The sequence below is a fragment of the Rousettus aegyptiacus genome, unplaced genomic scaffold (genome assembly GCF_014176215.1).
Source record: "Rousettus aegyptiacus isolate mRouAeg1 unplaced genomic scaffold, mRouAeg1.p scaffold_m13_p_10, whole genome shotgun sequence".
NCBI lineage: Eukaryota > Metazoa > Chordata > Mammalia > Chiroptera > Pteropodidae > Rousettus > Rousettus aegyptiacus.
The window spans coordinates 83,063,798-83,090,432 of NW_023416285.1; the positions used below are offsets into that span (position 1 = coordinate 83,063,798).

The following is a 26,635-nucleotide window of genomic DNA, read 5'->3' on the forward strand; positions in this document are numbered from 1 at the left end:
CTCAAATTTATAGATACTCTATGGCAGAATTTGGTAAACTTTTTTTTTATGAAGGACTAGTTAGTAAATATTTTAAGTTAAGCAGGTCAAATGGTCTCTGTCACAGCTATTCAAACCTGCTGTTGTAGGGGAAAAGTTGCTGTAGACAATGTGTAAACAAACAAGCATGTCAATAAAACTTCATTTACTAAAGCACCACAGTGGATTTGGTACATAGGCAATAAGGAAAAGAAAAAGTTAGCACAATGGCAGATAATATGATTGTCTACATAGAAAATTCAAGAGAATCAAATAAAAAATAGAACTAATAAGATGGTTTATGTGAGACGAATATATACAAAACAATAACATTCCTATACATCCAATAATAAATGTTAGGAATTGATATGGCAAAAGATCCAATTTATGACAGCAATAAAATCTATGAAAAATATAGATATAATAATGAGCAATTTGCCAGTTCTAGAGAGAGAAGATTATATGGCATAAAAGAAGACCTGAACAAGAGAAGAGAACTACCGTGTCGCCATTAAGAGACATTTAACATGACTACCTCTCCCTAAATAAATATAAAACTTTTTACAATTCCAGTTAAACCCCTAAATGGATTAAAATAACCAACCAACCAAGAGCTGACAAACTGATTCTAAATTTCATCTGAGAAAAACAGTTGTTCTTAAATAATAACAAAAATGTATTTTAAAGAAAAATATTTTGGCACTTTGGGATTTATACAGATAAACCAATAGAGAAGAATAAAGATTACAGAATTTAAATTCAATATATAAATAGTTGGCAGTTAATAATCAGCAGATATTATTCTACTGATTATTAACTGCCAACTTTTTATATATTAAATTTATTAGGTTATTTAATAAATGATATTAGAACAATTGGCTATCCATTTGGGAAAAAAATTAAATCAGATCCCTACTCCATCACCATATACAAAATAAATTTAAATTTGATTAAGAATCTAAATGAAACGATAAAATTATGAGTCAAAGAAAGAAAAGTTTTTCTTTCTTCCTTCATTCTCTTCCTCCCTCCACTTCCTTCTTCATAATTTTGTGGCAGACACTACTAACTGGCTTTCTTAACACTCTCTCCTAGTGCCTTTTATGATGTGTTCCCATAATACTGAAGCTAGAAATAGAAATGACGTTTCTCGCACTCTCTTGCAGTTAGGGGGTCTACCTGCGATCCAGTTAAGGAGACACACTGATGTGAGACCTGCTAGGTGGACATGAGCATCACATAAAAGCCACGTGTGGAGAAACAGAATCTTCTGGAAGGCAGTAGCCCTGTCCCTGTCATCTTAGATGGAATAGTGGATGTTGGCAGCAGTGAGGTTTTGCCAGACAGTCCTGAAGGTATGGTTGGGCGTTTCTCTTGGCTGTGTTATCTATTCCTGACTGTTAATTTTAAACATAGTTCCCTGACCCTCCTAGTTTTTATGCAGCCATATGCCTTGTAATAAACCCCTTACTGTTCAATCTAGAGTAGATTATTTTCTTTTTTTTTTTTTATTGAGGTATAATTGACATACAACATTACATTGGTTTCAGGTGTAAAACATAATGAATAGTTTGATATTTTTCTATATTGTGAAATGATCACAGTAAATCTAGTTAACATTCATCATCACATAGTTACATAATTAAATAAAATAAGTAGGACACAAAATATTTATAATTCAATATTATAATAATATAAGAAAACCAGGGCATTAAAAAAATACTAGAAGACAATAAATCAGATAGTGCTTGTATTAGGGTCACGGTCTCTTTCTCTATTTTTCAGATTTTCTACAACCAAACATTAATTCCATAATTTAAATGGAGTTGAGTCACAACTGGTTTCAAGTCCATAGAAGTGACTTAAAGTGCATGTTAGCAAAACCAGAGGTATGTATGCATATACATTTAAATTGAGATAACTGGCACATAATATTGTGTATATTTAAGGTGTAAAATGTGTTGATTTGATATGTCTATGTATTGCAATATGATTACTACCATAGGGGTAGGAAACATCTCTATCATGTCACGTAAATATTGTTTCTTTTTTTTGTGGTGAGTACAATTAAGATGTCACCTCTTGGCAACTTTAAAGTTATAAATACAGTATTGTTAACTATAGTCACTATGCTGTGGATTAGATTTCCAGGACTTATCTACCGGCTGCGAGTTTGTACCCTTAAACATCTCTCTGATATCCCCATCCTCCAGCGTCATGGTAACCAGCATTCTACTCTCTGTTTTTATGAGTTCAGGGTTGTTTAAGATTCTACATATAAGTGATGCCATACAGCATTTGTCTTTCTCACTTAGCATAATGCTCTCAAAGTCTATCACTGTTGTCTCAAATGGCAAACCTTCCTTCTTTCTCATGACTATATAACAGTCCATTGTATATATACACCACATCTTCCTTATCCACTGATGGACACAGGTTGTTTCCATATCTTGGCTGTTGTGAATAATGCTGCAGTGTTTGAGAGAGCAAATATCTCTCTGAGATCCTGTTTTCATTTCCTTTGACTGTATGCCCAGAAGTAGAATCGCTGTGTCATCAGGTAGTTCTAGTTTTATTTTTTGAGGAACATACATACTGTTATCTACAGGAGCTAAACCAATTTATATTCCCACCAAGAGCACACCAAGAGGGTTCCCTTTTCTCTATATCCTCACTAACACTTATTATCTCTTGTCTTCTTGATGACAGTCATTCTACCAGGCCTGAAGTGATATCTCACTAGGCTTTGATTTGAATTTCCCTTGTGATTAGTGGCAACTTTTCACATACTTGTTGGCCATTTGGATGTCTACTCTGGAAAAGTGTCTATTCAGAACCTCTGTCCATTTTTTTTTAACTAGAATTGTGTTGTTGTTATTGAGTTGTATGAGTTCTTTATATATTTTAGATATTAACTCCTTTATCTGATATATGGTTTGCAAGCATTTTCTTCCATTCTATAGGTTGCTTTTTAATTAAATTCCACTGGGAGGGCTCCTCACAGAAAGGGGAAAAAAGACTCTTCTTCAGCCCACTAAATTGTGACTTTATTCTCCAAAACATTGCTAGCGATCAATTTGAAACCGAGGACAATTTGAAGAGGAAAGCACATTACAACAATTCCTTATCTGTCTTGCCTAGACAGCAAACATTCTTGGTGAAAAGAAAATGCAAACTAAAATGTATCCTTCATGTGTTGTTTCTGATTGGCAAATTTTATAATGACTATTTAATTTGGAAAATTGGTAATTTATTTGTTTATATTTTGTTACTATGCTCAGTAACTTTCTAGGGGGAGTTTCTCTTGTCATTGGCTAATTATTTTATTTCCTGGAGGCAATGACTGCAATTAAGAACTTAGCATTATTTGTCTTTGTTCAGAATTTATTCATCATCAAACTTTCCAACCAAGAATATATTCTTTTATTTACACAGGTTATTTTGAAGACTAAATCAATGTTTTACAGAAAATAATACTGAAAATTTGGTTTACAAAATTATGACCTTAGCAATGGTCAAACACTGCCTCTCTATATTTGACTGACTAATGGGAAATAAAAATAAAGACATTATAGAAGATTTGAGTAGAAATTAATCTTATCTTATAAAAGGTTTACCGAAAACTAGTCATATACCAGAAAATATCAGTAAGTTACCTAATGGAGAAATTATACAGGTTACCGCTTCTCACCAAAATATAATAATACAAATTAATTAAAAAGATTAAATAAAATTTAAAATCCTTAAGAAAAAAGCATTTCCCAATAATTTAGGGATTGAAGAAGAAAATCTCAAAAGGACAATTTCAAACTATCTAGAAAATAACCATAATAAAAGCTCCACAAACACACACATATATGATTTAACCCAAGTTAAATTTAGAGGAAATTTTGGAGAAAAAAAATAATAAAAGACTTTCACAACAACAATAATTAAAGCAGAACAGTAATAGGGTGGGAATAAAATAGATAATAATGTCACATAGAATGCAGAAACATATTCAAGAACATTAAAGAATTTGGTCCTTTACAATCTTACCAGAATCTAAAACATGAAATGAAATGTAGTCTTAATTTTTTTTGCTCTCATATTATAGAGTCTTTATTTTGTACCTACTTTACCACTAATAACTTATTTCAGAGCATTGCAACTGTCTAGTGATGCCCTGATTTAAAAGACAGATAATGTGTAAAGGTACAACTCCGTTTTGTTTTGATATAAACACAGGAGGAAAATATGATGCTCTGCTTGGTTAGTTTCCTTGTTCAGGTGTTCATTGACTTTCCCAGATAACATCTCAGTAAAACTCCCAGGAAACCATTCATTAAGTCTTTGAACTTTCCATTCTATTCATTTTCCTGTTGTCCAAGGGGGATGTCTTGTCAAAGATATGAGTCAGACAGTACCAATATCTAGATTTCAGAAATATGATTAAGGATGCAGCTTTAACTACAGTAAAGGTAGCAGCAATACACTTGCCATTTCATGAAAAATGGCAAATCGTTTCAGCCATGATTCAGTTTATCTTTGGGGCAGATCTTCTCTGATCTTTGTTTTCTATTACCCTTATTCCTATTATCTAGTGTTTGCAGATATTGCTGCAGAATGCAGTGGAAATATCTTACTTATCTGTATCTCCATCTCTCTCTTCTTTAAGCCCTACATCCATACATCCCATTCTTTGCAGGGCATTTCCAGCAGGTGGTCCCTCCAGAGATTCGACTGGCCCCATTCCAGTTTCCTCTTCTCCACCTCACCCCCAATTCCCACGGCTTGCCGATATAGGCTGGGGTGCAGTAGAACCAAGCCAAAAGTTATCTTGGGAACTGGGGAGAAAGTCAGCACAGAGAGGCTCAGGGTGAAAATCAGGTTCTGGGAGTGCAGCAGTGCCATGAAGAGAGGCTGAGACTGGGTGTCTGGGCAGGAGACACCAAAGTCAAGTGAAAGCTACCAGAACTATGGAACTGAAACAGAAGCCCCATATTAGGAAGTGGGGAAGCAGATGAGACAAAGGCAAGAATAGACTAGATGAAGAAACATGGTTAAGGTATGTTAACTTAATAACTGTAGATGTTTGTGGGGACTAGATACAGCCTTGCTGCTAAAAGGAGCCACCTAGACACAAACTATCCCTCTCCCCAGATAACAACTCCCCGCCCCACCTCCCAATCAGCCTACGTTCACCTCAACCTATGGTCTGATTAGCTCCCATTAGCCATTCTTCTCAGGAACTCCAGGGCATCTTGCTAGCCCCCCATTCCTGAGGTCCCTGGTCTGATCAGTCAAGTGTGTGGTGTGTCGAGTCAATTTAGCCTCGCTAGTGCCCTTGAATTTGAGCCAGTCTTTCCATTACTATGGCTCTAGTTCAGCTCCTCCATGGGTCTATGAGGACTCTGCCATCTGTTTACTATTTATTCCTCCTACATCTATAACACCAATAGGTTTCGAGTGTACAATTAAAAAAAACTAATCTCCTTCTTCAATCCAGCATCTATAATGCCACCAGAGCTTTCTTCCTAAAATCCAGTTCTGTTCATATCCTTTCAATTAGCAAAAATTTTCCGTGGCTCTCTGCTGTCTTTAGAATATAATCTAAACCCATTAATGTGGCTTTTAAATTCTTCCACAGCCCAACACCATCAACCTCTCCAACTTCATGTTTGAGACATGGTCTCCCCATAAAACTTACACTGCTGCTATAACTGCTGTTTTCTGTATGATCCCCTGGCGCACCAAATGCTTTCACTTAATGCACTGACGCCAGAGCACGCATTGCTTCTGATGCATCTTTTCATCTTCCCAGTAGTTAGAGCAGCACCTTAAACCAGGGCCTGTGCTCCATATTAAAACTAACTTTATTAAGATATAACTCACCCATTTAAAGTGTATAATTCAATGTTTTTTGGTATATTCACAGGGTTGTGCAACCGTCACCACAATCTGACTTTAGAATATTTTCTTCTCTCCTAAAAGAAAACCCCATACCCTTGCCATTCACCCCACCCCTCCCCAGGCCTAAGCAACCATCACACTATATAAAGTTGCCTATTCTGGACATTTCATGTAAGCGGAATCATGTAATACATGGTCTTTTGTGTCTGGCTTCTTTCAGGTAGCATAATGTTTTCGAAGTTCATCCTGTAATATGCATCAGCACATCATTTCTTTTTATTGCAAAATATTTTATTGTATCAAAACTCCATATTTGGATGATCTATTCATCAGTTGATGGACATTTGGGTTGTTCCCACTTTTCAGCTATTTTGAATTACGCTGCTATACACATTGGTGTACAAGATCTTGTATGGATATAAGTTTTTATTTCTCCTGGGATTTCTAGGAGTGGAACTACTAGACTATATGGTAATTTTATATTTAACTTTTTGCAGAACTGCTAGGCTGTTTTTCCAAAGCTATGGAATAATGTTACATTCTACCAGCAATATATGAAGGTTCAGATTTCGCCACTATCCCAGCAATACTTGTGTCCGCCGTTTTGATGGTAGTCATCCTAGGGGGTGTGATGTTCTCACTGTGGTTTTGATTTGCATTTCCCTTATGTCTAATGGCATTGAGCATCTTTTCATGTGCTTATTGGTCATTCCTATATCACCTTTAGAGAAAAATCTACTCAGATCCTTTGTTCAGTTTCAAAAGCAATTAAATTTCCTTTAATATATTATTATCATGTTCTCATTGTTATGTGTTCTTTAAATATTCTGGATACAAGTCCGCCATCAGATACTTGCTTTGTGAATCAAATATTTTCTCCTATTCTGTGCATTGTCTTCATACTTTGTTGATGTATTGTTTGCAGCACAAAAGTTTTGAAGTTGGATGTAGACCAATTTATTTTCTTTTTTTGATTGTGCTTTTGATATCATACCAAAGAAACTATGACTTTATCCAAGGTTGTAAAGATCTACTTCTCTTTTCTTCTAAGTGTTTTATAATTTTAACCCTACATTTAAGTCTATGATCCCTTTTGAGTTGGTTTTTGTGTATTTTTTTTCAGTGGTACACTTGAAACCTATATAATTTTATTAACCAATATTAAGCCAATAAATTTAATTTAAATTTTTTTTAAAATTAAAATTAAAACAATTTTAATTAAAGTTAATACAATTAATACAAATAAAATAAAACAGTAAGTACAAAGGTCCTCAGATAGGAATGGTTTTTGCATGTTATAGGAAAAAAAGGCCAGTGGATGGAAATTACCAACAGTCCATTTGAGTTCTTTACATTGTTTTGTCCCAAAGACAATATCCTCAAATTCTTTAAGCCATTCAAATGAGCAATTTTTTTTCAATGCAGTTTGTAGACAGTTAAAGCTCCTTGCAATTAGTAAGCACAGACTAGGATACAGTCATCTTTTCTGTTGGGGGAATCTGGGCAGAAAGCTTTATCTCTGGCTTTGGATGGCTTCTGACTGGCATTTTCTTCCCATCTGGCTAAGGCTTCTTTGACTGCTGCTGCTTTTACCATTCTGGCAGTTGCTACTGTCACTGCTCTGGTTGTTAGGGTCCACCGGAGTCAGTTGCATGTTTCATTATTTTTTAACGGATGCTATTGAGAACGGAGTGTTTTTTATACCTAAAGGACCCCTCTCCCCAAATGCACATTTAATCAAAATATACTTATTGAACCATTTGTGCAAATGTATGCGGCACTGAACCACTGTGATAAAAATAAAAAACTGTAGCAGCAAGTGCTATACCACTATTATCTGGGACCGATCCAAATGGATTTTGGGTAAATTTATGATTGCTTCGTACAAAGAACTGGACTCCACCAAAACTGGTTTAGACAGACATGCTTACAAAGATTATCCATTAAGTGTCATTAAAATTAATCCTTGACTTAAAACACACACCAAAAACAAAACAAAACATAATAAAAAACTCCAAATCTCATAAACTCCAAACAGCTGAATCACCGGATATAGAGTAAAACTCAACCTCTAGAAGCGTATATATTTTATGTTTTTACATAACAGTTACCATGTAGTTACATGTAGTTACCGAGTTGAACTAAAAATCCCCAAATACTTTTCTTATGATGATACATTGACAGTATTTAAATCATGGCCCACATTTGTATTTCAATTAACTAAGCGACATATTGTTTTTCTTGGCATTTCTGTTACCTGTTTGCCTCTTGGTAAAGAATCTGAACCACCTGCACCATTTGGCTCATTGTCCCAGTAGCGACTGGGAGCAGCAGAGACAACCGGTCAAAAAGGAAAAAATGAAAATATTCTCCCATCCCTTCATAATGTGGTGTCAAATGGTGGGGGCCATTCAGGCCCTCTTGTGTCAATATCCACCAGGAGCCTTTTCCAGGTGTGACTGGGGTCTTACTACAGCTCACAGGAATGTTAGCAGTTTCTAGAGCCAGGTCAGTAGGCTATCTGAGCATTTTTGGTCCAAAGGTTTTAAACACCAGAGCCAGAAAGTCCATTCATGTCAATCAGAGAAAGGCAAGCGGAAAGCGAAGGAGTGGGTGGCAGAGAGGTCAGCACTTCTAATTAAAGGGCAGAGGCTAGATGATTGATCTGTGGCTCTCATTGTTGTGGTGTGTACAGGTCATTCTGACATTTCCCCAGCTAGCCAGAAGGGCTGCTCACAGCGAACGTCCGCTAGAATGAGCTCATCCACAATCCCCTGCAAACCGCTCTGAATTCATTGACATCTTTCTCTCATTAAACTTTTGCTTATAGTGAAATTACTTTATTTCACTTTCCCTATACAACCATTCGTCTTACTTCTGTACTTTTTCTCCCATTTTTCTCCACTCACATTGTTCTACCCACTACTCAAGGCCAGCTCAAGGCTCGCTGCTGGATCTTGGTGATCTATCCTTGGCTGCAATACGATAGCAGTTTTAGGATTATTAATTTGACAGTTCACAAACCGCTTTATGGTTCATCTATTTCTTTATACATTTTTTATCTTCTCAACTGTGTTGAGAGGCAGAAGATTTATACTCCAACTCCCCCTGGATTGAACATAATGCCATAGTTGGCACTTAGAATAATATATGCTAGATTGTATTAATATGTATTAGCACCTTCTTTAAGATAAGAATAGTGGGAGTTATAAATGTGAAACAATTACCACAGGTCAGACACTTTTGTATCTCATTTAATTCTCAAAACAATCCTATGAGGAGGTGACATTATTCCAATTTTAGAGGTTATAAAACTCAGGCATAGAGAAATTAAAACAATTCATGTGAGTTCGTACGAGTAGTGGACTGGGCTGCGCCCTGGTCTGGTTCATGTTCACAATCACCACGCTTTCGGGAAACGTGGAGTGTGATTATTAAGAGGTGGAAAGTGGCATCTACTTTGCTCATGCTGCTGTTACAGTGTCTCTACGTTCAGCTCTAATATAAATGGTTGCATGTCTGTCTTTCACATCACATAGCCTTTCTTCATTTGCAAAATGGCAATGAAAACAGTCCCTACTTCATAAGGATGAGATGGTGCCTGAAAAGTGCTTAGTATAGTGTCTGGTGCATATAAAGTGGTGTTAGCGATACTAATCTCAGCTATTATTATCATCATCGTCATCATCGTCATCAATTTTATTACTATTTATTCCTCTTCTGAAATCACCGGTGGAGACAAATGTCAGTCACTTATTCTCTCTCTCTCTCTCTCTCTTACACACACACACACACACACACACACACACACACACGCACATTCTCTAGTTGATAACTGGATAGTTACTTCTGTCTGTTGCATTTCTTTGTACCTGTACACTGAGTTGGACTGCCATTTTTTTTGTAGGTGAGGCTCATTTTTAAAAGACTAAGCCACTGAGGACATCCATAAGCAGTGTTTTTAAGACACAGATTCTTAATCATTCTGAACAAAAGAAGAACTACATCAGATTCTCCCTGAGATTTTTTTCAAACCAAACCCGTGGTACCTCCAACTCCACATTCTAAATATTTTCACTACCCCCTCCCTCAAAAGACAGGTGTATTTCTGGAATTGAGAATCACTGCAAAGAGAGTTGCTGCTGATGAGAGTATGTTATGCTTGTGAACTACCTGGTGGAAACTTCCCTTGTCCCCCTGCCCCCACCCCGCCCAGAAAGAGAGTTGACAATTACAGTTGCCTAGGGCAGCAGATCGCATTTTGCTCATGTGGGTTTAAAGCATACTGCTCGGCCATTTATTTCCACTCTTTTTCAGTCCCTCTTACTATTAGGTGAAATCCAACAAATAAGGCGGGGTGGGGGAGAGAAAGAATTAAAAGAAAAGTCAGCAATGACAATTTGAGGTGGTTTGTTTTTGATGCTAGAGGGCTCACAAAGCATTCTGGGTGCAGGCGTAAATATGAATTAAAATCAGGTTCCAGCAGCAGGCCTCATACTAACAGAAAATTCTGTTCTTTCCTCCTCCCTTTAGCTTACTTCATAATTCATCTAATATCCTCCATGCAGCTCGAGAGTCAGCAGATAGTTAGGATACAATATTTGTGCAATTGTCTAGAGCTGTGCTGTTCAATTAGGTGGCCACTAGCCATGTGTGGCTATTGATGGTGGCTAGTTCGAATTGAAATGTGCCATTAGTGTAAAACAAGCTGGATTTGGAAGACAGTATAAAAAAAGGAATGAAAGAGTTCACTAATAATTTTAATATTAGTGAACTAATATTAATTATACTAATTTAGTATAATTAATTTGATTTAATCATTTTGGATCTATATTAAATAAAATTTACTAAAATTAATGTCACTGTTTCTTTTCACTGTTTCTCATGTGGCTTCTTGAAAATTTAGTTATATTTGTGGTGGACATTATATTTCTGTTGAAGTGTGCTGGCCTAGGGAGCTATAGTTCTGTTATTACAAGTGCCTGGATGTTCTTACATTTGAATCAAAGATGGTAGAATATGGTGACTGTATCATATGACTGTAATCTAAATATTACTCACCGAGTGTTAAATCAGAATCTCCCCATTTCCTTTCCCACTGCACTTTGTGCTCTAGTAACTGCCAAACTATTTCATACTTGTGGTGCCTGGGGTACCATCGTCTAAGGGGCCGCTGGGAAATAGCTCTGTCTTTCAAAATGCCCTTTTGTCATCCCCACATAACGTCTTTCCTAGAACCGCTTTACCTTCTTATTTCTGAACCTATCACTGCATGTGTGTGCGTGTGTCTGTGTGTGTGTGTGTCTGTGTGCGTTTAGGCAAGGCAACCCTTGGTTGACCTCACAGATTGCAAAGACCTTGTCATTTTACAATCCCTTATTTTTTAATTTTTTATGCCGACAGCACCTGGTCTTTCTAGGTGGTCTCCCATCCAAGTACTACCCAGGCCTGACCCTGCTTAGCTTCCGAGATCAGACAGGATCGGGCTTGTTCAGGTAGCATGGTCATAGACATGTGTTTTTTACAGGCCTGTCATTCCCACTAGACTAGAAGTTTCTTGAGGTTAGAGGCCCTATTTTATTCTGTTTTATGCCCTGCAATGCTGGCACATGGGTGGCCCTCAGTAGATATGTGTTGAACTGGAAAAAAAATTCCAATTACAATTATGTTGAGCAGAGTTTCATTCAACGAAGTGTATGTGTAAAGTACTTACACCCCTCAGCAAACCTCCACTTGGGGATGCTTTTCTGTCCTGACAGTCAGGGTAGTGAGCTGTCTGGGTGTTTCAGTGTCTCTATTCATGAGATATGTAAATGTCTAATCACTACGTTGCACACTTTAAACTAATAGAATATTATGTGTCAACTGTAATTGAGAAATAAATTTAAAAAAATTCTATAATAGAAAAACTAAGAAAATTAGTGCTCTTTGAGTCATCTGTTCAGCATTTCACTGTGTTTACCCACATTTATGGCTCACGGAACTTGTTTTCTGTTTGCTTAAAATAGGGGAAATGTAATGCTACAGCATTAGCGAATAGCATTAGTAAAACTAAGAAATCGTCTGGGTTTGCTAGGCCATATTGTTTATGGAATTTAATCAGAAGGAAATTATTCTCCTAAAAGAAAAAAAAAAAACAGAACCAACTAATACTATATCCTAAACCTAATCAGTTCACTGACCTGTCAGTTGTGAATCTGATGTTATCAGCAGAGATGGAAGAGTTTAATACCATAAATATAGTAGCCTTAGAAAAATTTACAATCAGTAACTTAATTGAGATAATACACTGTAAATCACCTGAAAAAGATTTTGTGGTATTTTTTCTGCCACATAATTACTTCTTTTCTTTTTGAGACAAAATCCTAACAATGAACTTAATTGAAAACTGGACTTCAGTCCTGTGAAAAACAGACTATTAAATGGTAATCAATGACTTAAGCAGCATCCTACTAAATACTACTATTTTATAATTGCACTGTCTCCATACCTATTATAACTAAAACAAACGAAGTATCAGTTATCTCAATCTCAGTAGCTACTTTCTAACAACCACTTTCGGGCCTCCAAGTATCAAAACAGCGTCAGCTAGCACCCTTCAGCAGCTCCCGCTGAACCTTTAGTCCTGCTCTATCACTTGCATCCACTTAGAATTCAGCTGTGCGAGGAGGAAGCTTCCCTTTCTTCCAAATCTGGTTTTAGATTTTTCAGATATAACTATCTTAATCTCCAGGCACAAAGAGCTCCTCTGCAGAAAAGGCCTTTGCCCTCTGTCCTTCGGAATCCTGCTGTTAAACTCAATCGGAGAAACCTTGTCTTGCGTAATGCCTGTGTCACTGGTAATGCATTTATAGTTGAATATGAGGCTTCTTACTATTCATTTCTTGTTCTTCCGTTTATTACAAAATAATTTTCATTGTCTTGAGTCTCATGGAGGTGGAATATTACTGACTAGCTGACCACATTTTTATTTCTATAATAAAGATTGTTGGTCAACCCTTCTAGCAAGTTTTGAAACAATGGTTAAAATTTTAGGGTCCTCCAAATCTGGTTTTAAGTTCTATTTTTTAAACTGTGTAATCTTGGGCAAATTTCTTAAACTCTGTAAACTGTCATTTCTAATTTTGTTGCTGAGAAAGGGCTCACTGCCTGACAAGCACAGAAGCCAATGTTATGATAACTACTTTTGAGAAAAGAAAGAACTTTTATTTGAGGGTCCACTGCTAAGAAGACAGGAGACTAGCTTCAAATCTGTTGCCATGATCCACGGTTTGGGGCAAGATGTAAGGAGTTTCAGAATCAGATCATGCTGGACAACGAACCCCCTTAGTTTCTGGTAGGGTTCCAGAGGTCAGGTTCAGGTCATGTCCTGGTTCTTTGGTTTTGTGTGTGTGTGGGGGGGGGAGACAGTTAAGGGTTCACAAGTGTTACTTGTGGGTGGTGTATCCAAGGTTTAAACTTTAGTTCCAGGTCTCATTAGGTTAGAAACAGGAGTGGACCACTTAAGCTGTTTCTATGGTCACGATTTTGTAAAATGAGAATAATAGTATCTTCCCAAATAGTTACTTAGCCTGAACGACCTTAGCCTTACATATAATAAGCAAATAGTTACAACTTCATGTCCATATCCAAAAGTGAACTTCTGATCGTCTTCCCTCGAACCTCCCCAGGTCGGTAGATGACGATGGCACCCTTCCAGCTGCTTAGGCCAAAAGCTCGGACTCCTCTTTCTCTCACACCTCACATCCACTCTGTCTGGAAATACTGTTGGTTCTACCTTCAACATATACACCAATTCCCAAAGCTTCCTAATGGGCTCCTTGCTCTCATCTTTGGTACTTCCAGTTTATTCTCAAGCAGTCGGAGTGAGCTCTTTAAATGTGGAGCAGATCGGGTTTCTTCTCAGAATGCTGCAATGCCCCCTCGATTTCACTCAGAGTAAAAGCTAATGGCCTACAAGAGCCTATGGGACCTTTCACCCTCTTCTTACCTCTCCCAGCTGCATTTCCTGTTACTCGCCCTGCTCGCTTACCTGGAGCCACATGGGGGCTCTGTGCTCCTGACTACACCAGGAGAGTCTCTCTACCCCTTCAAACCTTTGCACAAATCTTTTCAGTGAAGCCAAGCCTTACCAACTTCCACAATATCACCACTTTACCTCACTCGACTTTGAATTATTTGTATTTTACTTATTTACTACCCTTACTGAATTATCTGTCTCCCCACCAGAATATAAGCTCCACAAATGCAGAAATCTTTGTCTCTTCTGTTCACTGACATATCCCAAGCACCTAGAATAGTGCTGGACAAATACCTTTGGAATGATCGAATTGTATTTAGAGTGGAAATCTAAGTAACATCGAAAACTTAGCAGTTCCTAAGTTCCATATTCTTTAATACACTTAAAAGTTATAGTCAACCGTGGATGAATTTTGGTCACTTTGTTAATGACTACGACACCACTATATTCATGGTACGTATCTTTAATCATTTATAATCCACTTTATTTTAATTTCAAGTTAAAATAAGTTGTCTTTACAAAATAGGAGACTCTATGACCATGGCTAGAGTCAGTAGAGATTCTAATTCCAGTGTCCGAAGTGCCAATTCCCAAGTGCTAATTCCCAGTTCGACATCTTTGCAAATGCATGCACATGCTTTCTAAATGTTTTTAAAAAATCAACCTAGTCAGAATAATGATTGCTTCTACTGAGATAAAAGAGGAAATGCCATTGGGAGAAAGCCAGAAGATCTATTGATAATACTTTACTTCTTAAGCTGGGTGATAGGTATCCAGATGTTGGCTTTACTATTATCTACTATGATTTGCATATATCTCATACATCATATTTTGTATGTATGAAATATTTCATAATAAAAAAGAAAAAATAGAGCAAATCTAGTGTTTACTTGTTCTACTAACGCTCTTTATTTTCTCTCCAGTTTGATATGATATAAATCTTCTAACCAGGTTGTGGAAACATAATTGCTGTGTAATTTACCATTTATCCCCCTTCCCAGGCCCCAACCGTCTCACCGATGAGTCTATGACATCAGATAAAATCAGAAAGATCCCCAGCAGAATCAGAAAAAATCATACTCGCTGCTTTGTTGATTTAATCAAATTTGCAAGCTATCAAAAGGGATTAGAATATGATAAAGATAAAAAAAATAAAAATGAAGACACATGATTGCTGCTAAAGAAGATTATTTTTGGAAAAGACACATATGAAGATAATAATTTCACAACTGATTATACTATTTTATCTTTCCACTAAGAAGAAAGTAACCAAACAAAAGAACTAACAAGGCAGGTTCTTTGCTTGGTGACCTTCCTTTCATCTTCCCTTCCCTGATCCCAGTATGGAATAAGGATCTGATATGTCTCACCTACTAGACTAGAAGTTCACTGAGCCCTTGACCTTGGTACAGCAGCTTGAGCACTGGTATCAGACTAGCTCAGTTCAAAGGTCAGCTGTGCTTCTCACTCCCTGTGTAAGCTTTTTAACCTCTCTGTGCCTTCATTTCCTCAATGATAAAAGGGGAATAATAATAACATAAGCCCAGGATGTGCGGATTAGTGAAACAACACATCTAAATTAGTTAGCACAGGGTCCAGCATAGAATATAAGCCAAATGAATATAATTATTATTATTTATGATTATCGTTTGGTGATAAAGAGAAAACCGAATTGACAAAGAAGATAGAAAATAGTTCTTATGAGTCTTCATGACTCAAAGGCATAGTCAATGTTCAGGAAATGTTTGGAAACTGAGTCATGAGAAAGCATGGTGCCTTGGGGTGGTGTGACATCTCTGCCTACTCATGCCTCAGAGCTGGTGCCCAAGGGGCCAGCTGGGTCTCAGAGGCTTGCGACATTTTGACGGTACAACCTGAAGCGGAACTGATAGAGTATGTGTATAGTTAGCAAACACTTTTGGAATCCTAACTACGGTGCCAGGAATTTGGCTAGGCAACAGGGAGGCGGAAGTGGCAGGTCACATCCTCTAGCTCTTAGAAGCTGTCCTTATGCCCTGCCTTGTCATACCTCTTGTATAATCTAGCCCCTTAAACTGTTTTTAGGTCATTTGACACCATCTCTTAATGCTGCTATTCTCTCTTCTCAAGAGAAATCTAATGGTTACTTTTCTGAATATATAGCAGTTCCCTCTCCAAGTCATGTTTCTCGTGGTAATTATAACTCTAATACACATAAACATTACCACACAGCCGGAATGCCAATCTAATACTTTCATCCTAGCATTTCTTATGTACTTAAGTTTATAACAAACACTTAAACTTTAAATTACTTGTCAGTAAGACGAGACTGATATAAAATATATCCATATTTTCATACTAAAATATTAATTGTGTTAATAAGAATTATTCTATTTTGAAGAAGGAATTAACTAAGATTGTTCTATTGTCTATAAAATAAACTCACAAAGTTCTATAAAATTGAAAAGATTTTGGTGCAATTGACTATAAAATGTAAATTTAATTTATTATAATGTGTGAAATCACTAAAAGGTTTTAGGTATAAAATAATTAAGAAAGATCGAAGAGGATATAAGTAAATGGAAATCATGTTTTTTGAAAGTAGAATGGTTTAAAGAAATTCGAAGTGGCAATATCAAATGCAGTCATTTATGGCAAATAAATATTTCATTCCAGTAATAATATGAAAACATCTAGAACTTTTAATTTGTCAGTGAGAAAAGGCAAAAAAAAAAAAAGGTAATTAGCATACATTCTTAGGATATAAAATTACAAAACATACCATAGCAAGTAATGTATTTAAGATTTAAAGTAACTACATCATAAAGTAATCCTTAGTACAAAATTATATTTCTTGAGAATTGCTAGGAAACGACACGTTTAGGGCTCCACAGGGTAGGAATGATAAGAAATACCTCGCCAGAAGGAAAACAAGAGATACACTGGGCAGTCTTCAGCGGGCCCCCCGCGCTAAGGCGTCCTCCTTAGTGCCCTTGCCGCTATGAAACGGCACTCTGGACGTTAATTTCCAAGCCAAATCAGAAAACTTGTGCCTGGTGTCCAAATCTTTCCTCTATCTTATTTTAAAACGAAAAGGGGGGAATAACAACTTTTCGGAGGAAAAGTTACTTTGAAAAAGAAGAAGCAGCCGTCTGGAAGTTTTAAAGGAAGAAAGCACTCTAAAGATGCATCAGAGACACTCAAATTCTCCCAGACCGCGCATTTAATCCACAGCGCCCTAAAACGCCCAGGAAACCCTTCAGAGTTGCTCAGGCTCCCGAACCTGTTGGACAGACAACTGTTCATAACAGCGCCTCGTGTGAACTGGTAGCAATTTTCTGGGCAGGAAACCAGTCAAATCTGATGAAATAAGAGCTCGGGGAAGGCGAGTCCAAGTCCCCGACACCCCGCAGAGGTGGGTCAAGTACGGCGACCCACGGTGCGGACCCCGGGGACCTGCTCCCCTCGAGGGCCAGCCGGGGAGGAGGGACACGAGTTCATCGGGAAACGCAGGGTCGGGCCTTGCACCCCACAGGGCTTGACACGGGGTCCCGCGCCAGCGCCGGGGTCCCGGCCGCAGCTCCCCGCGCTCCCGGGCGGGCGCGCGCCGCTTACCTCGACGGCCTTGCGGGGCCTTGGCGGGGGCGCGGTTCGGCGTCGGGACACCAGCCAAGAAGGCGACGCGGTGCTCTGGGCTGCGCGCGGCTCAGGCCGGTGGCCTCGAGGAGGAAGTGGTGACAGCTCTGCACTTCCCTCCGGCACGCAGACGTGGGGCGCTCGCCGCGCTGCTTTGCATCCGAGGTGCAAGAGGAGCGCCTGGTCGGAGACACAGGGAGAAACAGTCACGGAGGACGCCTCCGAGAGCCCCGCGCCGCTCTGTCCCACTCATCGGTTCGTGCCTCATTTCCCCTTACTTCCCCTCTCAACACCACAGCCTTGAAGAAGAAAAAAAAAAATTTTAATTCTGGGAAAAGTGTGCGCCCCAGTCTCACCTTTCCCTTACGTGCGCTGCGCGCCCCCTTCTCTCCGCAGCGACACTTCTTAGTCGCCCCGATATGTTAGTGGCTGAGGGATTTGGGGCCGGGTGATGGGTCCACAAAAGCCCTAGAACCCAGTGTCTTTCGAAAACAGTCTTCCTAAGTGTTTACTTCAGCCTTTTCTGTGCTTCCTCCTTCGGGCGGGTTGTGCAAGCCCCGCTTTGCGGCCGCGCGCAGCCTGCCCGCAGGGGACGCGGCGTGGGAGTGGCGGGGACGCGGGGTTCGCGGGGTTCGCGCGGTCCACGCCGCTGCCCTGAGTTCGCGGGTGTCTGCTGGAACCCGGGAGAGGGCGGAGGTGCTGGAGGAGGGGCGGGGGAAAGGCGCGCTCAGCGGAGGTCCTTTCTCATCCACCCGAGTGACAAAGCCCCCAAAGCGTAACCACACTCAGTGGGCGGGCGAGGCTGTGGCCTCTCACGCAGAGCGGCTGGAAATCTAAAATGGTGTGATTCCTGCGGGTGGGGAGTGCCGCTTCGGCCCCAGCTATTTAATTTACATATGCAATTACCCTTTGACCCAGAGACCCTACTTCTAAGAAAGTATGACAAAGACGCAGTGATGGAAAGAAGTAATGCCATAGGCACCAGGCCATTCTCGGCCGCCTGATTTTGTGACAGCCAAGGACTGACTGGAAATAGACCCGTGACTATTGCGAGTGGAGTCTCCTGAGAGAAAGTGGGGAGATCCGAAAATACAGAAGTTAAAATCAGTTAGGATTTGTAAATGTGGTTGAATCAACCTCCTCTTCCCCTATACAACTGCCTTTAGGTGTTTGTATGTGGGGAGGTGGTGGAGACGTAAGGATAGAAATTAAACATATAAATTACTTAGGTAATTCCAGAGAGCTCAGTCATTTATTTAAAGAGAAACTAGAATCAATGAGAAACTCTAAGAACAATGAAAACAAGTAGTGAAGGAAATAATTCCATCTCCCATGGATGGTACCTTTTAGTTGGGAGAAAACGAACAAAAAATAACTATCTAATGTCAAGTAATGTATTTTACGGGAAATTTAAAAGCGGGGGATGGAGAGTGATGGGAGTGGGGGTGGGGTCGCTGCGCTAATTAAGGTCATCAGGGAAGATCTGTCTGATGTGTGAGCCAGACCTGAATGCATGGGAGATTAATGCATGAGAGATTAATCCATGTGGATTTGGGAGGGAGAATATTCCAGGCTGAAGGAACAGCGGAGTGAAAGGTCCTGAGTTAGGAGGGCACTCGAGACGTTGGAAAAACAAGAAGGAAGGGACCATTTTGGTTATGGTAGGGACTGTGCTGTGAGCCACGGGAGGCCATTAGAAAGCTCCGAACAGATAGAAAGTCAAGTCAAGTCAAGTCAAGCAGTGACTTTTATGGGAAAGGAAAAGATGTCAGGGAACACCTCTTCACAGGGGCAACCATCCAGGGACTCAGAAAAGCATTCCAAGAGAGGGAAGAGCAAGAAAAGCTCTTGAGAGGACCGTAGAAGGTTAGGAAGAAGGCAATGTGACTGGCACATAGCAAAAGGGCAGGGCAGCGGTAGAGATGGTGACAGAGAGGCAAGGACCAGATCAAGCAGGGCCTTAGGGTCAGCCTTGAGGACTTTGGGTTTTATTTTCTTACGATAGGGAATTATCGGAAGGTTTTTAGCAGCCAGTACATGATTTCAGTTCTGCTGTATGCCATCATGCTGGTTGGTGATTGAACAATCGATTGAATGAGGCAAGGGGGAAAATAGCAGAGATTACTCAGTAAACTGAGGCAATAGTACAGGTGAAAGATAGCTTTGATTAGGATCCTTAACAGTGGGGACGGTGAAGAGTTTGGATTCAAGGTACAGTTTCTAAGGAACCAACAGCGATTGCTGCTGGGCTGGCGTGGGGTTGGGAGTGGCAGAGGGGATTAGGAATTGAGTGTAAACCAGTGCGACTGGAGTCTTAGGAAGTCCTGAGAAGCAAGGCTAGGTAAAGAAAAGCCGATAGGGACGAACTATGGGACCATGTGAACCACATCAAGGGTTGTTTACTCGGCCTAAATGCAAAGAGAGTGTGTGAAATAATATTTTTAACTGCCAGGTGGTGGGATTTATGTTTTAGAAAAACCACTCTGGCTATAGTTTGGGTAACCAATCAGGTGAGGAAAAGAATGGGTGCAGAAAGATTTCTGAGCTAGGCTGGGTAAGAGGTTATGTTGGGTTGGACTCGGTTGGTAGCATTGAAAATGGAAAGAAATGGATGGGCCTGAGAGATATTTAGAAAGTAGTGACGGGAGATTGTGAGGACTGAATATGGGCTGAGTGAGGAAGAGGGAGGAGCTCACGGTGACTCCTAAGAATCGAGCTTGGATAATTGTGGAGGGCACTGCCTTTCCTTAAGATGAGGAATGCTGGAAGAGGACCGTTTGAGGGGAGGGAAAGATGGTAAGTTTTCTTTTTAGCAAGTTGAGTTTGATGAGCCTTTGAGACATCCAGTTGGAGACTTCTAGCAGAGATGGTGCGAGATACACATTTCGAATAATCTACCTACAGGAGGCCACCGATGAGATTGCTTAGGAACTTTATGGATTGCCATCATTCTAAGTAGAGGAAGCTGATCCTGAAAAGGAGACAGTAAGAGCTATAAACGTAGTATTGTGGAAGTCACAAGAATGGGAGGGAGTGATCAGCCATGTCCACATCTGGAGATGTTGAAAGGCATGTAAGATGAAGACTGAGGCCGGTCCGTCCAACTCTAGCACTGTTAGTGACCTTGGAGACCTATTTCAAAAGCATGATGGGGCTGGAGGCCAGACTGGATTGAGGTGTGAAGAGGGTGTCAAGAAATGATGACAGTGAGCAAAATAACCCTTTTGAAAAGTTTGCCTGTGAAGAAGAGGAGAGGTATGGGGAGGCAGTGAATGTGGCATATGAAATGGAGGAAGATTTTCTTTATTTTTTAAAAATGGTTTTCACATAGGAAGACTTCAGATAAGAGCAAGGAGTTGAATATTAGAGAATAGAGATAATTAATGGTGAAAAGTTCTTGAGACTGAGGAAGTGGATAGGGTCCAAAGCAGAAATAAATGAATGAGCCCTTAGATAAGATAAATGAGACCTTTTCTATTTTATCAGGGCAGATAAGGATTTTCTTTTTGAGAGCTGTAAAATAAGGAAGTTCTCATCTAAAACTTCTATTTTCTTTATAAAGTAAGAAGAGAAGTGGGAGTTTCTGCTAAAAGAGAGGTAGGATGTAGGCAGGTCATAGATTTGGGGAGCTGGAGAAAGTTTGGTCATTACAGAGAATCAGAAAGTGAGTCTATCAGAAAAAAGTAATAGGATTTCCAGACAGCCTGGGGGTCTGTTTGAAATTGCTGATTATTATAGAAGTGATTTGCTCAGATCTGTGACTCTCTTGCAGGGCTAGGTTACCTAGGTTTGAAGAATAGTTGGCCAAAATGGGAGTGGCCAAACTAGCCAACTGGAAAGATGGGTTATTGTGGCCAGGAGGTAGGCAGATTATGTTTTGCTTCTGGAGGTAGCAAGATTATGGGTTCTTATATTGCCCAAGGTGTGACTGTGGGCCTGGATGACTGAGGTAATCAAGAGAATGAGAAACCAAGGGGTTGTATGTATCTTCCCAGGTAATTAATTGTTCCAGTCATCAGAATTAGGGTGTATCTTCCAAGGTCATTAGAATTAGGGTGGCCACACAACTTCTTGTTGAGTCTGAGTCATTTGAGAGCACCCAAATGTTCCAGACAAACAGAATGATGACAAAATTTAAGATCACCTTAAAAAAGACTAAGAGTCAGATATCAAGCTTTTGAAATGAGAGATTTTTTTTTTGAATAATTGAGTTTTCTTCTCATTTTCTTTGAAATGAGAATTTATTTCTGGTAAAGACCCAGAAATGGTGTTGCTGGATCTTTCTGTGGTTGTATTTAAATTTTTTGAGGAACCACCATACTGTGTGTCTACTGTCACATTCTCAGTGACAGTAGACAAAGGTCCCCTTTTCTCCACATCCTCAGTAACATTTGTTACATCTTGTCTTTTTGATAATAGCCATTCCAACAGGTGTGAGGTGTTATGCTATTGTTTTGATTTGCATTTCCCTGATGATTATGATGTTGAGCATCTTTTCATATATCCGTTAGCCATCTGTATGTCTTTCTTTGGAAAAAAAATGTCTATTCAAATCTACTGCCCATTTTTAAATTGATTTTTTTTGTCGTTATTATGTGAGTTCTTTACATATTTTGGGTATTAACCCCTTATCAGATATATAGTTTACAAATATTTTCTCCCAGTCAATACTTTGCCTTTTCGTTCTGTTGATGGTCTCCCTTGCTGTGCAGAGGTTTTTAGTTTAGTGTGATTCCACTAACTGATTTTTGCTTTTGTTGCTTTTGTTTTGCTGTCTGATTAAAAAATCATTACCAAGATCTACATCGGTGAGCTTACCACCTATATTTTCTTCTAGGAGTTTTATGATTTCAGGTCTTACATTCAAGTCATTAATCCATTTCAGGTTGATTTCTGTGTATAGTGTAAGAAAGGGGTCTAGTTTCATTCTTTTGCATATGGTTGTCCAGTTTCCCCCAAACTATTTATTGAAGAAACTATCTTTTCTCCATTGTATATTCTTGTTCCTTTGTTGTAAATTGATTGTTTGTGAACCCATATATGGTCTTATTTCTTGGCTTTCTATTCTGTTCCATTGATATATTTTTCTGTTTTTGTGCCAATACCATACTAATTTGACCACAATACCTTTGTTATATAGTTTGAAATCAGGGAGCATGATACTTCATGAGAAAAGTTTTTGTGTTTTGTGTTGTTTTTTTTAAATAAAAAGATGAGTCACTAATGGTCTGCAAGTAAAAATGGGGAACATGGAGAACAGCAAACTCACCCCCTAAACTCTGTCTTCATGGAGTATGAAAGAATACAATTACTTTCTCTTTGAGAAAGCTGTAATGGGAATCACGTCCTCGGTTAAAGCTCTGGAGTAGAGGAACACTTCAGAAATAGCTTCAGGATACAGCAGTGGCAGCGAAAATATCTGAGAGGTGGCAAAGACAATGACAGAATGAACCACAGACAAGGAAGAACACAATATCATGGGATGATGATGTGGGAGAAAATTCCCCAGGTGGCTTCTTCATTGCTGAGGGACTAATGAAGCCGTTTTCTGGGAACATATCTGCAGAGGATGCTGGCTAGTGGCTAGAGAACGTGGGCTATGGGACTGCAGAGAAACTGGGTTTAAATTGAGTTTGATTTTAACTGTTTTACTACACCTTTTTGGCATGTCCAACATGTATTTTGGCTCATTTCTTCCCGGCTAAAGGGAGCTTTCATCTTCTGGCAAGAGACCTGGGTTGATCTGTATCAAGAATCCTGCTACCTTTTTTTGGTATTTGTTTTCTTTTGTTTAGCATTTTTATAAAGTTTTGCCCATTTATTTTATTTGGTTTGTTCTTAATTGTAGGGAGTATTTATTTCTGTTAGAGAGCACTTTAATGCCATCTGTAGCACACTATACTTTGTAAAGATGGTGGCAACCACCTCTCCTCTCCCCAACAAGAGGTGGAGTCCATTTCTCTCCCTCTCCCTTGAATCTGGGCAGGCTCTTAGAACTCAATTGGCTCTTTTAGCCCCGAGCAGTCACCAAGCAGAGTACTCCTACAGAGAGAGAGGCCACCGTGGAGGGGCACTGAGGAATCAGACATGAGGTGAAGTTGCCATCTTGGACCCCAGCCCTGCCAAGCTTCAGAGGACTCCAGCCCCAGCTCTCATCTAAATGCAAATACAGGAAAGACCGGGAGAACTACTTAGCTGAGCCAGATGAACCCACAGAGTCCTCAGAGATAATAATAAATTGCGATGTTAAGCCTCTAAAGTTTGGTGTGTTCACAGATATACTCAAGACACCATCTTAGGTACCTCGACTTCTCATTTTTCTGTCCTGTCCTTTAACTCGTAAGATTTAAACTGTCAATAAAAAAAATAACTCTGCTCATGAAGTCTATTTGAATCATAACATGCATATGTAATTAGTGTACTGTAATGATATGTTATATATATATATATAGTGTATTTATTTCCTCTTGCCTCCCAACAAAATTCTCCCTGGCCTTTGTTCTAGGCCATCCCCTTCCTGCTCCACGCCCCAGCCATCCTCAGAGGGAGGGGTACCAGAAAGGCAGGGGCGGAAGAATAGCAGCAGGAGGAGGATGATGGGAAAGAAAAGAGAGAGCTCAAGAAGACTTGCCAGAGGATTTTGGGTGAGGAACTGAGCGCAAAGCAAGGAGAAAGATGTTTTGGAGACAACTGCTGGATACGAGAGAGGTAGAGAGTGAGAAGAAAGGGTTGGGGAGGGAGGATTTTAAGACTTGGTTTAAAATTAAACTTGGCTGATGGTTTCTTTGCATTAACACTGTGCAGAGGCTATCCCCATGGGAGCCTTGTGTTAGTCAGGTTACTTAATAAGCATTAACATCTGTGAAATACTAAGATATATTTGCATACACTGTGTCACCCCAGGGCATGCAGTCTGTAAAGCAGTTGTCATTGCTACCAAATATCATTGACCAAAAGTACAAAAGGAACAGGAATTGTTTGATATGCAAAGAACAAAATCCATTCAAATTGGCTCAAGCCGAAAAGAAGATCTTGAAGGAAAGCTCTGACAGCTCAATGAACTTGGACAGGAAGTACAGACGGGACTTTCAAACTAGAGGACCACCAGGAAATGTCTCCTTCTCTCTTTTGCTATTCTTCTTAATTTTTTTTTTCTATCGTGGTGAAATATACATGATATGAAATGTATCATCTTAGCTGTTTTTATGTGTACAGTGCAGCGGTAGATCTATTTATAATGTCGTCTAGCCATCACCACTTTCCATATCCATAGCTATTTTCATCTTGTAAAACAAACTCCATACCCATTGACCACTAACTCCCCATTCTCCCCTCCCCCAGCCCCTGGCAACCACCTTTCTTCTTTCTGTTGCTATGAGTTTGACTAAGTATCTCATATAAGTGGAATCAATCATACAGTATTTCTCTTTTCGAAACTGGCTTTTTTTCACTTAGCATAATGACCTTCAGATTCATCCAGGTTATAGTTTAAGTCAGAATTTCCTTTCTTTTTAAGGCTGAACAATATTGCATTGTATGTATATACACATTTCGCTTATCCCTTCTTTCATCAGTGGGCACTTAGATTGCTTCCACATTTTAGCTACTGTGAATAATGCTATGAACATGGGTGTACAAATACCTTTTGTGCTCTTGCTTTCAGTTCTTTTGCATATAAATCCAAAAGTAAAGTTGCTGAATCATATGGTAATTCTACTTTTAATTTTTTGAGAAACTGCCCTACTGTTTTCCACTGGGGCTGCATCATTATACATTCCCATCAACAGTTCCTAAGGGGTTCAATTTCTCCACATCCACACCAACATTTGTTATTTTCTGTTTTTCTTTTTCGTCAATAGCCATCTTAGTGGGAGCGAGGTGGTATCTCACCGTGGGTTTGATTTGTATTTCTCTGATGATCAACATTTTATGTGCTTATTGGTCATTTATATATCTTTTTGGGGGAAATATTTATTAAGTCCTTGCCCATTTTTAAAAATTTGTTGGTTTTCTTACTGTTGAATTTTAGGAGTTCTCTATATATTCTGGATATCAATTCCTTAGCAGATATATAATTTTAAAATATTTTCTCCTATTTTTTGGGTTGACTTTTTACTTTGTGAATATTATCTTTTCATGCACAAAGTTTTAAAATTTTCATGAAGTCCAATCCATCTATTTTTTCTTTGGTTGCTTGTTCCCTTGGTGTCGGAGCTAAGAAACCATTGCCAAATCCAATGTCGCGAAGTTTTGCCGTGTACTTTCTTCTAAAGTTTCATAGTTTCAGGTCTTACATTTAAATCTTTGATCCATCTTGAGTTAAATTTTTTTTTTAAAAGACTGTTCTTTCCCCATTGAATGGTCTTGGCACGCTGTCCAAAATCATTTGTATTTCATTGCCATTTTGATTTTCATTTCCCCAGTGACGAATAATGTTGAGCGTTTCTTAATATGCTTATTTATTATCGGTATGTCTTCTTTTGTGAGGTGTTCTTGTAGATCTTTTGCCAACTTTATCTGGCTTTATCGTATTGTTAAGTTGTAAGCGTTCTTTATTTATTTTGAGAATACTAAATTTTTACTATCCAATTCCTGCTCACGCAGTAACCACCCTAGCTAGGCCTGAAAAATCTCTTCTCCCAGCCCCATTGCCTTTCAGAGTGGTAGCCAATGGCGGCTGCCACCAGTCGGCTTGTGTTTAAAAGTCCGAATTTGGTGAATGGTGGTTTAGGGCTGTCAACGTAAAATGTGGGAAAGTACAGGCTATAAAATCAGTATGTAAAATATTTTCTCTATTAAGAAAGGTCACCCGTTTCATCCAGTGCGGTTCTCAACCCTGGATGCACATAAGAACCACCAGGGGAGCTGTAAAAATACTGAGGTGTTGGTCAAAATCTTAAAAGAATTGTTGATATCAAAACTTCTCTGTTGACTAAAACCATTTGGGACACTGCTACATACCCACCAGAATGACTAAAATTGGAAAGATTGATCATACTGGGTGTTGACAAGGGTGTGGAGGAGATGGAACTCTCATACAATGCGGGAGGTGGTAGAAATGGTACTACACCTTAGAAAACAGCTCAGCCG

At 39.2% G+C, this 26,635-nt stretch overlaps 1 protein-coding gene, 1 long non-coding RNA gene and 1 pseudogene across 3 annotated transcripts in view; 1 reads left to right on the forward strand and 2 right to left on the reverse strand.

The window, feature by feature from the left end:
• LOC107503335 (amyloid beta precursor protein binding family B member 1 interacting protein) overlaps window positions 1-17,631 on the reverse strand; it is an 85,650-nt gene extending 68,019 nt beyond the window's left edge. The window contains exon 1 of the mRNA XM_036228089.1: window positions 17,525-17,631. The gene's annotated coding sequence lies outside the window, so the exon portion shown is untranslated. The remainder of the gene's footprint in view (window positions 1-17,524) is intronic.
• On the reverse strand, window positions 11,305-11,422 carry LOC118609058 (annotated as a pseudogene).
• Window positions 17,632-17,694: 63 nt separating the features above from the next.
• LOC118608692 overlaps window positions 17,695-26,635 on the forward strand; it is a 51,911-nt gene continuing 42,970 nt past the window's right edge. For both annotated transcript variants that reach the window (XR_004953132.1, XR_004953133.1), the window contains exon 1: window positions 17,695-17,800. This is a non-coding gene — a long non-coding RNA (uncharacterized LOC118608692). The remainder of the gene's footprint in view (window positions 17,801-26,635) is intronic.